This window comes from Stigmatopora nigra, chromosome 14 (assembly GCF_051989575.1).
Source record: "Stigmatopora nigra isolate UIUO_SnigA chromosome 14, RoL_Snig_1.1, whole genome shotgun sequence".
Classification (NCBI taxonomy): Eukaryota; Metazoa; Chordata; class Actinopteri; order Syngnathiformes; family Syngnathidae; genus Stigmatopora; species Stigmatopora nigra.
Window position 1 is genome coordinate 7,139,213 of NC_135521.1, and position 14,780 is coordinate 7,153,992.

The 14,780-nt window shown below is 37.1% G+C and overlaps 1 protein-coding gene across 4 annotated transcripts in view; it reads right to left on the bottom strand.

Annotated features, from left to right (window-relative positions):
* lingo2 (leucine rich repeat and Ig domain containing 2) overlaps positions 1 to 8,971 on the bottom strand; it is a 61,338-nt gene extending 52,367 nt beyond the window's left edge. For all 4 annotated transcript variants that reach the window (XR_013328627.1, XR_013328629.1, XR_013328628.1 and 1 more), the window contains exon 1: positions 8,886 to 8,971. The gene's annotated coding sequence lies outside the window, so the exon portion shown is untranslated. The remainder of the gene's footprint in view (positions 1 to 8,885) is intronic.
* Between the last annotated feature and the right edge of the window lie 5,809 nt (positions 8,972 to 14,780).

Consider the following 14,780-nt stretch of genomic DNA (forward strand, 5'->3'; position numbering starts at 1 on the left):
CGAGCTGAAGCATGCTGGGATTCAGAATCACTTTTGAAAGAAAAAAAAAAGAATGCTGGCTGTCCTTCAGGTTACCTCTCTACTCATTCGAATTCAGAGAGTTTATCCACCATATGTTTTTCCTTTCTAAGTCTTTGCAGTGAAATGCCGGCTTTGTTTGCGAATGTTTTCAAACAGGTTTAAAATGTTTTGATACATCTTTTTTTTTATACCTCAAAAATAATTCGGTAGGTAAAAATGCAAGAGTTTACAGTCTGAATTGTCAAATTTGTGTTGTTGGATGTTTGATTTCTTAGGTTTCGCACCCAAGGGAGGATTAAGCAAACAACAACTTGACGTAAAATGTTAAGTTATATAAATTTTAACCCTAAAGTAGTCAAACAACTATTAAAAACTTGGCATTTAACACTTTGGGCTAATTATAAAGAAGGCAACTACAGTTTTTGTCATTTTAAAAAAAACATAATATTTTAAAATATTGCTTGTGATTATATTATATATATTTTTTATAATGTTAAAAGAATAAACTGAATTGAAATGAATAAAGTCAATTAAAAAAATCAGAATTCATGCAGATAAAGATTCCTAAGTAGGCCATTTTCTAGTATTTTACTTCAGAAAGCTAAAATCTTGAAGCAAATGCCTACTGCAAACTCTTGTAAATTGAAATATCAAATTTGAATGACGATTACTCCTTTGATAAAAAGAAAAAGACTTCCCAACAAAAGCAAATTTAATGAAGCAAAATTATTGTATTAATGTCACCCTCAAAGCAAATACTCTGATCTCACGGGATAATGCGTGTACTTGCTTCTGGTTTGTTGGCAAAATAAATTAAGCTTAACGCGAGGCAGCTATGTGTGGTGATACAACATGCATTTTGATGTCAACCTCGACAATTGTGCATCTGTTCTAGCTTAAATACAAAATGGCTTTTCATCAGTCGCTTCACTCACCATCAAAAATGCATAATGGCACCAGTAAAGCACTTTATGAGTCCACTGTGAGCAATGAGCTGTGTCAGGCACACACACCAGAGCGCACACATTACTTTCCCCATGCCCACTCTTCCTCATTCCGAAAGGCAACATGTAATGAAGAAACAATCGATAAAAGAACACACCATTTACTCCGTGCGCACAGCTTGTGTGTCATTGCTTTTTTAACGATTATTAAGGGGCGTACTCGGCACGAGGCAATTCCTGCTATGCTTGGGCCCGAATGACAGTTTAAGTCAGATTCACTTGGCTAGTTGCTTTCTTCCAGTAGTTGATAGTGAGTAGTGTTGCATCAATACCATTTTTTTGGCTCCGACATCAGCAGTTTATTATCGGTCACTCCGGTACATTACAGGCGATATGAAAAAGGTGGATTGATTCTTTCTTCTAATACTATATAAGCGCCTACACATTTTCCTTAATAGATTTGCTCAAATTGTCTTCCTGGGCAAGGCTTTTCAAATCACTTGCCTTGTGATAGAAATGACTTCCAAAGTTGATATTACCAAGCTTGGGTGGCTAAATATATATAACTTCCAAGGGGCGTCAACAAGACTTTCTGAGGTTAATGACCAAAATTTGTCGTGTTTTTAGGTCTGAAAATGACTGGCTTTCATCATAACTGTTTGCTTCCTTCACTTTGATGGAGCACTGCTGTCTTCTAGCGTCTCCCTGTGCTGCACTCTAACCGTCAACCAAAGCCTAACATTTCTCCGCTCTCTCTTTACTGTCGCTCTCATGCTTAAATGACTTCTGCGGGACCACAGCGAGCCCGAAGGGCCTAAAAAGGTCACAGCATGAAGACAGAAACGGTGTGTAAAGCAAGCATGTAGTGTAACTGCAAAAAAAAAAAAAAAAGCTCTTGATTCAGCAATACCGGACAAGCACCTCAAAGCCATTTATCCATCCATACCAGTCTTCCTCTTTAGTTGAATTAGACATGAATTAAACTACCAATCTTAACCCAACAACTGTCATCTGAAACTTCGAATTGTAAAACACTACACAACTAAGCAACCCTTTAAATTATTGTCTCTCGTCGATAAATTGAAGCGTCTAACTCCACCCGCCAATCTAAAAGGACCCCCGCCGACTTTCAGAGAAAACACTGAGCTGATTATTTGAACTACAAATCCAATTGAATGGAACGAGCCAATGACATAAAAATTAAAATTGACAAAACAATTTGGCAGCAATCGAGTCAATATGCGCCGAACTACGCCGTCAGTCAACGTGTAATAAAATACACATACCTTCATTATTTACGCTAAACACCAGCGAGCGAAGCGCCCATAAAAATACCCCGTCTCCGCTACGCTGCTTTTATGTTCACTGCAAAAGATGTCGTAAGGTTAACACTGATTTAACAAGCACATTGTTAGTTGCTTAGTCAAAGAGTTTATTCAGAGTGATATTCCAGTGAGCTATTGAGAAGTTAAAGAAGTACTAAATCTCTATTTTTTACCTTAAGGTGATATCGAACAGTGCTTTAAACCAAATAATTTGGATGTTCTATTCATTTATTTTTAATTCAGATTCATCTCAAGCTGCTTGAACATTGTACACACATATGTAAAAGGAATACCCTATAATAATACACAATAATCAAAATATGAATGTCCACAGTTCAAGTTCAGTACGAATTTATAGTACCGTATTTTCACGACAACAAGGGCACTGCATTATAAGGCCACCCTCAACAAATGACATATTTAAATTTTCTTCCATATATAAAGCACACTGGATAATTAGGCGCCCTGTCTAATTTGCTGAACATTTCAGACTTTTAAGTGTTCCTTATAGTTGGGAAAATACAGTATTTTATGGATTTATTTTTACCAAAAAAAAAAACATTTTTGGGTACTCGGATATTTTTAAAGGGAAAAGAAATAGTACAAATAAGATAGCCTGTTTGTGGATTGACAATGTTTGGCCCTTTGATACCAATTAGTGTACAGTGAAGGAGCAGCAAGAAGCTTTTCATTCATTATCCACACGTAACAGTGCACATGTTAGAATGAGCTCACAAAACTCTCACCCGACTGTCCTGGGAGATTACAAGTTGGAAAGGAAACAGCCGCCTGCTCAAGTACAGGACATGCGTCAATAGACCAGCTCACATTGTGCACCTAACCCTGGAGCATCTCGCCTCTATTTTACATGCACGGTTAGCTTTAGCTATTTATCCTGTCCACATTTGCCTCTAACCTTTTGGATTAAATATATGTGGAAAACGACAGATGTAGTAATAAATGTGTGATTAAATCTGTGGATAATAAAAACACCAAGCCTGATTAAAGTAATATGGCATGCACATACGCACGTTCACACTCATGATCACTACATCTGCTGTGATAATAACTTCACTTATAAAACCAGAGAAACATAATTACTCGTTTTTTTTCCCTCCATAAATGACGCAAACATTCAAATGAGATCAGATGTTGAGTATTGACAGTCACCGAGGGTTTGCCATTGAAAGGGCGTCGTCTAGGTTTGTTTATAAGGTCCCAATCCTTCCACTTAAAATTAATTGGACCAGTAGCGCGTACTAGTGCTATAATAGGGCATCGGACCAGGGAACGTCACGTCAAGACTCAGAAATGAAATGTATACCACGTACAGATCCTGGTGCCATCTGTCAGCATAGCCTAAATCTAGTCATTATTTCAAGGTCGCATTGTCAAGGCCGTCTCCAATATGAATAGTCAATGTGCACCATGTGTCAAGAGCGGGAATGTGGAATTATGCACTTATGTCTACATAGGATACATTTAAATAATTGCCAAGCGCTTCTTGATAAGGTCAGCGATCTCACAAATGTGTCGCCATCCAAAAGTCTAAAAATGTGTGCTGCTGCTGCGACTCCAGTGTTTTACATACCTTTCCGAGTTTCAACAAAGTATGGGGGAGTGTATTGGTTGAGTGTACAAATGAATGAGGCTAAAGTGCAAATGTGGCCATCATTTAAAAACGTACAAATGTGAACGCCAATAAAGCTAAAAGTGTCATGTTTTGACGTGAGGAGTTCATCGTGATCTTGAACTCACCTCTTGAAATATTGACGGGGAGACTTAGTGTACCCCATCAAAGCGGAGCGCCATTGCAAGTTAGCGCGTCAGGGTTGAATTACTGTCTACAGAATGATAAGGAGCTGATTTTAAAGACATTATTGTCAGTAAAAATTGTCATCTCTCTTGGTCAAGTACGGTAGAAAAATGTAGACATTGTCTCCAGTAGTTGTAATATAATAAATAAGGCAGAATAACAACAAATATTATGAGGACACAAGACTTGTCAGAGCCTAGACCGGTAGCCAGTCGGTCGCCACACAGAGAGACAAATGTTCATGCACCCTCACAATAGTACCAGCACAAGCGGGAATTGAACCCACACCTTCCTGCACCAAAGACAGGGAAGTAAACCTCTACACCATGAGACAGCAGCTTGGTAAGGCTTATTAACTTCATCTCCTTGCTTCACGTCAGGAAGGTTAGTTTAATTTCCTGCCCTTATTAGAGTTTATCTTTTCTGCTTTTAATCTTTTTCTACATCAGCAGAGCGCTTTAAAGGAGCTGGTGCTTATGCATGGGCTCGTGAAAAGATCTGTACTTTCAAAAAGAGAAAAGTGAAGTGAGGGCATTTTAATTACTTAAAGAGTTTTCAGCTAAATTGTTGAAAAGTAGAAGTGAGCTCTTTTTTTTCATCACAAGCTTTTGACTTGAATACATTTCAAATTTGATTTCAATTGAGTCTTCATGTACCATTCTCTATGTTGTTAGTTTCTCATTTGAGCCCTCCTAACGGCAATGGCGTGTGTCCCACTGTGCCATCCGTCACTGATATTTTCTGCCTTTCCTCTAAACATGAATGTCAGCAAGCTGGTCGCCGCACAGTCTGATGAATCCCAGTAGTTTTGCTCCCCTAAGGCGTTTCTCGCAAAAAGGTGATGTGGTTATTTTTTATCAAACGCCGCCTCCTTGCGCCGTACACATGTTTGATATATTCATTTAGTGCTTTCTGCAGAAAGCCCTTCCTTCCATATTTGATAGTTATCCCTAGTCATATTTAGAAAATCTCAAGAAAATTAAATGTTGCTGTCTAGTTATTGCATTTCCTCTTTGGATTTTGACATCTTTCAAAATATTATATAAAATATCTGATAATAAAATTCTTTCCAAGATAATAATTCTGTAAATGTATGTTAACTGTATGTACAACTGTAAGATTGAATGTTGCATATTTTTGGAGGTCCAATTTGATCAGAAATCAAGAGGAAATATAGGTTAACCTAAGAAAAGTAAAATGAAGAAAAACTGCCTAAATAGGCATTTGTTAACATAAAATGTTTCTTTTTTTTCTAGATAAGGACGGCTATAAAATGAATAAATAAATAAATGAACAACATAACACGTTGTCGGTGGTCTGAGAGAAAGAAAAAAAAACGTAAGTCGAACTATAAAAGAGGAGAGACTTATAGTCCGGGAAATATGATAATACATTTAACTGCAGTACAATTCAGCTTTGCATAACATCAAGAGCGACCCACAACATTTGGGCACAAATGCTTTGAATGGGCCCTTAAAGACATACGCCTTGCCACACATGAAGCGATCCATTTAGCAGAGGCAGAAAAGTAAGCGTTTGCTGATGCAGTAGGGCGACGATGCAACATCTGGCGCTTGATGGATGCTTCCACTTAAAGAAATGCGACCGATTCGAAAGCGCATGTGTTTATGCCACGCTTGACCTCTTTTAGGACGCATTTCATGACAATTATTCGCATGGTCGAGTCAAACATTTCTTTCATTGGATTAAGCTGGTTTGCGAACAGATACAGCAACAGCAATTTACCTTCAAGCGCATGAGTCCTGATGCAATGCAGCTAATATTATGACACGACTTTTGTTAGTGTTGCACACATACCAAACCAGTATTGGTAACCATATGGCACTCAAATGAAATCATCGGTATCAGTTAGTACAGTGGTACATGCAAAATTAATTCGTTCCAGAAGTGCTTTTTATAACTTACAGTTTTTGTAAGTAGAATTACATTTATATGTGAATACCCTAAACCATTCCAAAGATCTCAAAACTACCTCCAAAATGCTACCAATCAACTGCACGTAACCCATTGGGACAAACTGTCTATGGCATGGAAAGCATGCACGCACCATTTTTTTGACAAATACAGAAATGTCCTTAAAGGTGAATAAAGATACAGGAAGAGACTGGTTCATCCACCAACTCAAGTAGGAGGTTCCTGTGTCACCTTTCATTTGATAGAGTAATGAGAGTAAAATAGAAGAGACGAGGGCCATGACCCTCCTTGTCACGGCTCTGTCTGTTGATTACAAACCATTAAATGGCGGAGGAGGTTGATTGTAGTCCATTGCATCCATCATCACGCCCCCAAGCCGTGTATTTCATAGCATTAAGGAGTCACATTCATCTTATACCAGGGACTATGAGTGCTGCATTTCCATGGTAACAGGCACAAACCCAAAATAAAATAGACGCACTGAAATTTCCAGACAATAAGCTGTATTTTTTTTGTTCTGTTTCATGGAAAAACTTCAAATTGGAAATTTAAGACAAGTTATGATTTTCATATTACGTCTCAAACTAGATTGAGACTTCAAATAAGGGTTTGATGTCTGACATAAAGGTTGGAATCATATGCAATATTCACGGTTTCAAAGCTCGTTCTAAATTTAACTTTGAAAATCAAATTTGGACTTAGTGTCTGCTATTTAGTCATACACAACATTTAGCCTTTCAAAGCAGGATTAAATGTTCAATTTACTGTTTTGCGCAACAGTAGGATATGAAGAGCGATCTCTAACTGTTTCAAATTTCTGGGTAAGAAATAAAACACAAAGCATTGCTTAAAACCTGAACTATGACTTGTGGCTGAAGAGCCATCGACATACAATCGACTCTCCAGTGATGTGGAAAGAAAAGCGCGGTCAGGTGAGATGTCGTTGTGACGAGAACATCGTGTGACAGGTGAAGTAGGCCAACAACTGCCTTAGTGTGAAAAGCCAGAGTTGAGGTGTGGAAAAACCCTACTTGCATTTTTTCCCCATGTTCAATTATTGAAATGCATAAAAATAAGGTGCCTGCACTGAAAGGTTAACTTCAGAGAACTGGCCTTAATATGACTTCATAATAAAGTAGAAAAAACACTTTCTTCACATGTTAAGAAACTACATGTGAGTCCAATAGATTTTTTTTTTACACCACTAAAACTCTTACCATTCTTTTATCTAAACCTAATTTAACCCTCTTGTTATTTTCAAACCCAAACACCCTGGATTAAAATCTTAACCGAGACCCAAATTACAGATTAGATAAAATCTGAGTCCAAACCAAAACATTTGCTATTAACCCTCCTTTTAGCAAAAACCCATTTGACCTTTAAAACATAATTTAAAAAAAAAATGGCTTTCTCAAATCTCCAATGTTGACGCACTACATGCCACACGTTGGGTCAGCAAAACAATTTAGATGGAAAATTCTCTCAACAAGCTACTTTGTCACGAATGAACAGATGGAAGAACAGCATGCAGTGTGTTCAACGACAATACCTTTTAAATACAGACATTATTTATTCAGGTTTCACCTCTAGCATTTTCCACCCCAAAACATGTCTTTTTGGATTTGATCTTCTCATTCATTTTTTTTTGCTTTCTCTCTTTAAGATTTTAAACTGCAAGAACTGAGAGAAAAATATCATTTTCATTGCTATATATGGTTATAGACAAGCCCTACATATCTCAACTGTAAACTGTGAAATATAAATACCTAACATTACTGCTGCAAGAAAATACTATTACGCCAAAATAAATGGTTTGTGAGTACAAATACATCTGTTGTATGATATTTTGTATTATGGAAAATAAATGGTTCGTGAGTACAAATACATCTGTTGTATTATATTTTATGGCAAGAGTGCAATGAAATTGAAATAAATGCCGAAGAGATACTCTATAGTTATAAGCACTCCAAGAGACCATGTCCATTTTGTGTCACAGCTATCAATAAAAAAAAATCCACCGGATGCCGGGCTTTATTATTAAGCTCATCTTTCCGATGTTCTCTGTTCCTTTCTGTCCTTGTTTGAGCGTTCCAAGTTAGCATTCTGCACATCAAACTAATCTGTGAGTCACTGAGTCCTATTTCTAGTCGCACTGTTTATGCCAAAGGCTGCATTAAAGGGGAAAAAGAGAAGAGAAAATCTCATGAGGGATTTGCAGCGAATAAAACAGCTATTAAGAAAGATTAAAGTGATGTGAAATGCCTAGTTACAAGGCACGAGGATGGGATTGTTCATACTGGTTTCAGTGGTATAGACAACAAGGCAATGGAGAGCCAAGAGTTCTGTCCTTCCAAAATGATCGGCCTCCATGTTAATTTTCTGCAACAGTTAGTAAGCGATCATTGCAAGTATCGGGAAGTTTCCTTAGACTGCTTGCTGCTTCTGGGTTCCATTTTGCCCTGCAGCCGAGGTGAACGGAACACCTAACTTAGATGTGAGTGAAAAACAGACTCCATCTTGAAAGTAGGCTAATCTTCTTTCTCCCATTAAAACCTAATTTGAAAGACTAAACCAGCCTTGAGACCCTAACTTTTAAACATGTGGCTATAGTTTAGAATGCTAATCTTTTTTTAAATTTGTCATTTGGAATTTTAATTTGAAAAAGAGGTTGCAACCCGGAGCATTGGTTTAAAATGATAACCTAAGGATTTCTTTAAAGACCTAAGCCTGACTTAAAAGTTGCATATAGACATTTAGTATAACATCATCATATAAAAAAATGTAGCTGAGTTTCACATGAAATACAATTGATAGCATGTGAAAAGCAAACTAAATTTGTCCTACCAGTGAGGCTTTCCAATGTCAGTATTCAAGTTGATTTGAGACCTGAGCTGCGTGGGCCACTCCTCGCAGGTTCCTGGCCACAGGCTGAAAAGCAGAAGTAAATGAGAGTTGACTTGACGAGTGAGTTCGCCCACTTGGACCAAGTCAGCTGCAGAAATTGCGCTGCTGTCCGGAATAAAACAATCTTAAGTTAAGAAATGTCAGTTCGAGCAAGAGCGGTAGACAAAGGTGCAGCCCTCGCATGAGCGACTTGCATCATTTTTCCGCTCAAACAGTGAAACTGCATCAATTTGTTGTTTTATTGTTGTAATGTGGAAAGACAAGCGAGTGAGAATTTTCAAGGTTTAAACTTGAGAAACTTCTGAATCAATGCCTTTTCAAAACATTATCACATTTCCTTTTCTCTGTTGTATGAATCAAACTGACTTGTCAGTTGGGTGGGGGGTAGTAACCCAATTTTGCCAGTTGAATCATCACATTTTAACCATTGAAACAACTGTAGTTTTGCGATACAAGGCTGATGATTGTGTCATAATATAACAAGGTAAATCTTCCATATTATATATGTATAAATCGGAAGACAAAAGCAGTGTTCTCGTTTGAAAATGCAATTTTTCTTCCCCAAATCAGTTTAAACTGGGTCATATTGAGTAACGTCAAAACAGGAGGATTTGACAGACACCAAAATTCCAAAATGTCAACAAATTGACACATGATTGATGACGGTTGGCAACACTCTGGGAAAAATGTCCTGGCCACCTCTGCTGCTTTTGCTACATCGATGATGTCTCTGAGATTAAGATCTGGCAACCAGTTAATGCTCTCATTGATTGTGTTTGGGGGGGGATTTGACAGCAAACACCTGCAAAACTCTTATTTAGATCAAAAGAGAATATCTGTCAAAAGTCTTAAAAAAATATTGAGGGCCAACGTGATATTGTCTTCAAACAATTAATGTACTGTTGAAATGAACATTGTATTTTCTTCTTTGTAATTATGATTCTAAAATATAAAGAGTGCAATAACAATGAACCAATTGAAAAAAAAAATAATGATTGCAAATATTTAATTTTTAATGACCAGTTAGTTGCTCTACAAATGTCTTGAAATGAAATCAATATAAAATATTGCTTACTGTTTGAATTGTTATTTGAGCACTCAGTTGTAAATTATTGAAATGCATATATCCCATGTGTTATTTATTTCCTGTGTATATAAACAACCTATTGATGTTGCACCTCCCTTAAAGCCTTAATATTTAAACCTTTTATTATTAAATGCTTTGTTGATTCAACAAGGATTTAGCTAGTGCCGGCTAATTAGTATTTGCTATATTTTCTCAATTGCATCATGTCAAAATAAATGAAAGAAATCCACATCATTGGCACAAATGGTTCTTTAAAAGTGCAGCTGCACATCTACTGTTGGGAGTGCTTTAAGCGTGTTGCCACACAGCAATTTGTGAGGCTGCTTAATTGAAGAAAAGGCTTAATTAGCCCCCCCACCGGATGAGTATGCGGGGCTTATCTAGTAAATAGCTCAGGTGGAGAAAGAAATGGTCAACTAGATCTGAGCATGAGCCTGCCAATTTTCTACAAGGACTTAGACGCTAAACAATGTAGATTGTTATCAATGTTATTTGCACAGCTTTACAGATAAAATTCATTAAACTGAAGAAAAAAGTAAATCATGACGGCAATTTTTGGTTTGATTGCCAATCATTTATTCATTTTCTGAGCTCACAAGTGTCGCGGGGGGTGCTGAAGCCTATCCCAGCTAAAAAATGGACACCAGGCGGGGTTACATACTGAACTGGTGGCTAGCCAATCACAGTGAGTTTTTATTTTAGTTTTTTTTATTTAACTTCCTTCTACTTTACGAGAGAATTTCAAATGTGAATTTAGAGATTTATTCTTTTATTCTCCCAGTGTATATAATTTTAAAGGTGGCAATTCGCTTGGCTTGTGAGCAAATCATTTTTCTATTTGACAACTAACAAATCAAACAGGAAAGTGCCGATATAAATGGCAAGGTTCTGGAGTTGGATCAATTCCATCTAAGCAAAGTTCTTTGCTGAGGAAACAAAAGGCTCAAGTCACTCACATGTCTTTCTGTCCTTTCAAAGGAACATCTTGCCTATTTTTCTTTCTGAAATGAACAGGTGTTGCTGCAGTGGCAGTTCACAGAAAGGTTTACTCGATTTGTGTCACTGCGTGAGAATACTGGGGGATTTTGTGTGTGTGTGTGTGTGTGTGTGTGTGTGTGTGTGTGTGTGCTTTCATTCTCACTGCATCCCAGCAGATTCAGATTTCTTTGCATGCTTTGATGCGATTTATGGTCCTGCGTGTAGACAGCAACGATGCTCAGAGTCCATTACATTCTACAGTGGAAAACTGAATAGTACTGGTGTCATGGCAGATATATTCTCGTGTTTATTTTTTCGGTATCAGACAGTTTTTGTCACAGGTTAAAGTCGGAGACAAACAAGCTCTAGACTTGGAAAAGTGATGTATGTAACCATTTCAGACAAACTACTGATGTTTCATTTAAGAAAAAACTAAAGATGTTTCTTGAAAATAACAAGGTATTTTGTATATGTATATATATTTACATTGCAGAATCCTAAATAAAAAAGACAGGAAATCGATTAAAATGTTTAAATTTAAATACAATAAACAAGAATAACACATTTTTTAAACCATAAAGAAAAAAAAATATTATATAAACATTTTTAAATAAAATGCAAAAGTAAAGAACAAGCTCTAATTTATTGACCATCATTTCTATTAATAAAAGATTATTTTAAATACATTTTTCATACTTAACTATGCTGCTCATTGTTTTATAATTTTGTTATTTTAACATTTACTCATTTTTGGTTGATATTTACTCATTTCTATCACTACTATTTTTCTTGCACTTATGTACAATTAGAGAAAGAAGATGGGTAGAGTGGAATAACTCCATAGATTATATCACCTATAACTCACCACAATTAGTGCTGCTCTACTGCGGTGATAATGCCGCATCATGCTATTAGTTTCAGCTGGATGCCAAGGACAACAGACATGCCTCGCTACATGCATTGAGTAAGATAGGAACTAAGCCTCGAGCGCGATACAGCCCTTATGAAAAGAATTAAATTGCCCTCAGCCATTTCCTTGTCTTTATCTGTGTCTCTTCCAACGGGCTAGACAAGAAGAAGCTCATCCAATACTCGACGCTGTGTTTCAAACACAAAAGAAGAAAAAAAGACAACACGGAGGCCACAGAATGATGGGGGGAATTTGGTTCAAAAGGTTGCGTAAATGTCAACCACGAGTCAGGACAAACTTTTTCTTGCAGGCGCTGGTGTAAAGTTTACATAAAAGAATATGGCGATGAGGATCAAAAGTTTAAAGAAGGTGTCAAGACAGAGAAGCTAGATAATGAAAGCCGCATGAGCATATATTTGTAAAATTGAAGATGTGGAAATAATGACAGGTTAATATTAACTCGGTGACACTTGAAACAACTGACGATTGGAGGATTTCTCTTAAGGAAAAAAGCCATTGGGTCCATCCTCAGGTACCAGAGAGTGTAATAAAGTATCAGTATGTAAGCATATCACAACACTTTGTATCCCCATCGATATTGTCCTGACAATTTTGGTATAAACCTGTTGATTTCTTTACCAAAGAGAGACACCTCTTAAATTGATGCGTCAATTCATGGTGCTACCATACTGATAACTTATTAGGATACATAGTATCATTATATAACCATATTGATTTATTGTCACACGATTTATTGCCCGAGTTTTCAGAGACTCGTTGCCACGACATAAAACATCTAGTGGGATAGCAGTTGATTTTATATACTACATCTATTCACCTTGCAAAATGATTTCTTTCTAGCAAAACATGTTCTATTGGTGAGTTCACGGCAAATAAATGAATATACACAATGAGTAATAAATCCCAGGATATGATATGCAGACTACGACCACAAGCAATCTTTCTAACTCAGTCCTCCACAAATAAAGCTTGCACTTTGAGTCCAGTCTAGACCACAGCTTAGACAAGTCCTGCTGGAATAAATAAGACATGGAGTGCAAATGCTTGAGGGGCAGAAGCAGTCGCTGGAAATAAGCGCCCCTGTGGTTCTTTGACCTGACCTTCTCCTCTCAAACAGAAAGAGGGCAGCAAAAAAAAAAAAAAAAAAAAAAGCGTGAGAATCAGCATTGTGGTTTGTGCTTTTTTTCATTGTGCTCGAAAAATATCGTAGAATATATAATCACACAAGTTACATTCAAACTGTAATTGATATTGAAGTCAATACTGGTATACTGGCTATAGTAAGAACAATATTAGAACTAGCAATTGTAGAAATACTGGTCAAAGTCTTTTAAGACAGAATGCGAAAATTGTAAAGATTTAAAAAATTGCATTAAAAGGTACAAAATGACGAGCCAATGTCATTCCTCACATCAGCGATCAATAGAGCAATAATAGAGTGATCCTAGATGGCTGATTAAACACAATCCTATTCTCAGCCCTCAGGGTTACGTCTGATTGCTTTTAATAAAAGACACTAAAAAACAGTCGACAAGTATCCTGTCCTGAAGATTCGGTGTAGTTAATGTTTTGCTCTAGGGCATAATAACACACACACACACAGATACGCACACCAGAAAACCATTTTAATTTCTGACATCCACTGTTAGAATTTTATCAGTTCTCTTTAGAACCTGATTAGAGGATTCAATTTCCCTCCAAACTTTCTCGACTCATGTTGCTATCTTGCAGTACCGTACGTTAGCATAGCAATGGATAACATCTTAGGGTTTTATCAATTTTCATTAGGCTTACTCTCAGACAATAAGCCATGTGATAAAGCCATACATGAATCTGCCTAAGCAGTTTCTCCTATGAAATCCTATGCATCCATGCACTATGTATAGCTGACAGAAGTTTTTACAGGGAATAAATCAGATGCAAAAATAAAAGTGTTGTCCCCGAAGCTTTGCAAGTGATGAGCTGATTAGGATCAAGATCAGCAATTCCAATGTGATAGCACATTCCAACATATTCTTAATTGGACATTGCCTCCACAGCGAATGGGTAAACAACCTTGGGAAATGAAAAACAAACCCTAAATAATTAACTACATTACACAATTTAAATAATATTAAATAAATAAAGGGATGCAGAACCGGGTATTTCAGGAACAATGATAATATTTTTTTCTTTGGCTGTATAATCCTCGGGATTGGGTGAAAGTGATTACTAGCTTTCCCTTTCCAATCAACAGCTTGTGTTTTGGCCAAATGCGCCCATATCTTGGAAACGCGGAGCAGACTAATCACATGTAGTTACCTCTTCAAGCCAACTGGGCGAGGTGGCTGCAAATGGTCAGTAGCCAGGGGCTAAGGAGGGTTTTGCATGCGATCAAAACGGGGATTGTGCTGGGGATGATTTATGGAAATACAGCAAACACATCTCAAGGTGGCTTTGTAGAACCTGGCCAAGCTTTACAAGTGATTGCAAGGATGAAGAGAAACACTGACTCATGTACAGTGAGCCCGAGAGTGAAAGGTATGATGATTGGAGTGCTCCGTAAGAGAACATATGATCATTATAGCGCTTTTGAATCTGCTGGATGTTATCTAAGCTTTGGAATGAATGGATGAGAGTATGTTGGATAGAAAAATGAACTTCTGTTTAAGATTACTCTTTCTATTGTGAATTTGTCACTACAGACATGACTGCAACTAATACTTCTACTATGGGGAGTACCACACTTGTCACCAGTGCTAAGTCAGTCTAGCGCATAAAAAAGTGTTTTGTCATAGTTTTAGTTTTTTCATAAAGTATACAATTTATGCATAGACAACATATACTCTGGACATGAAAC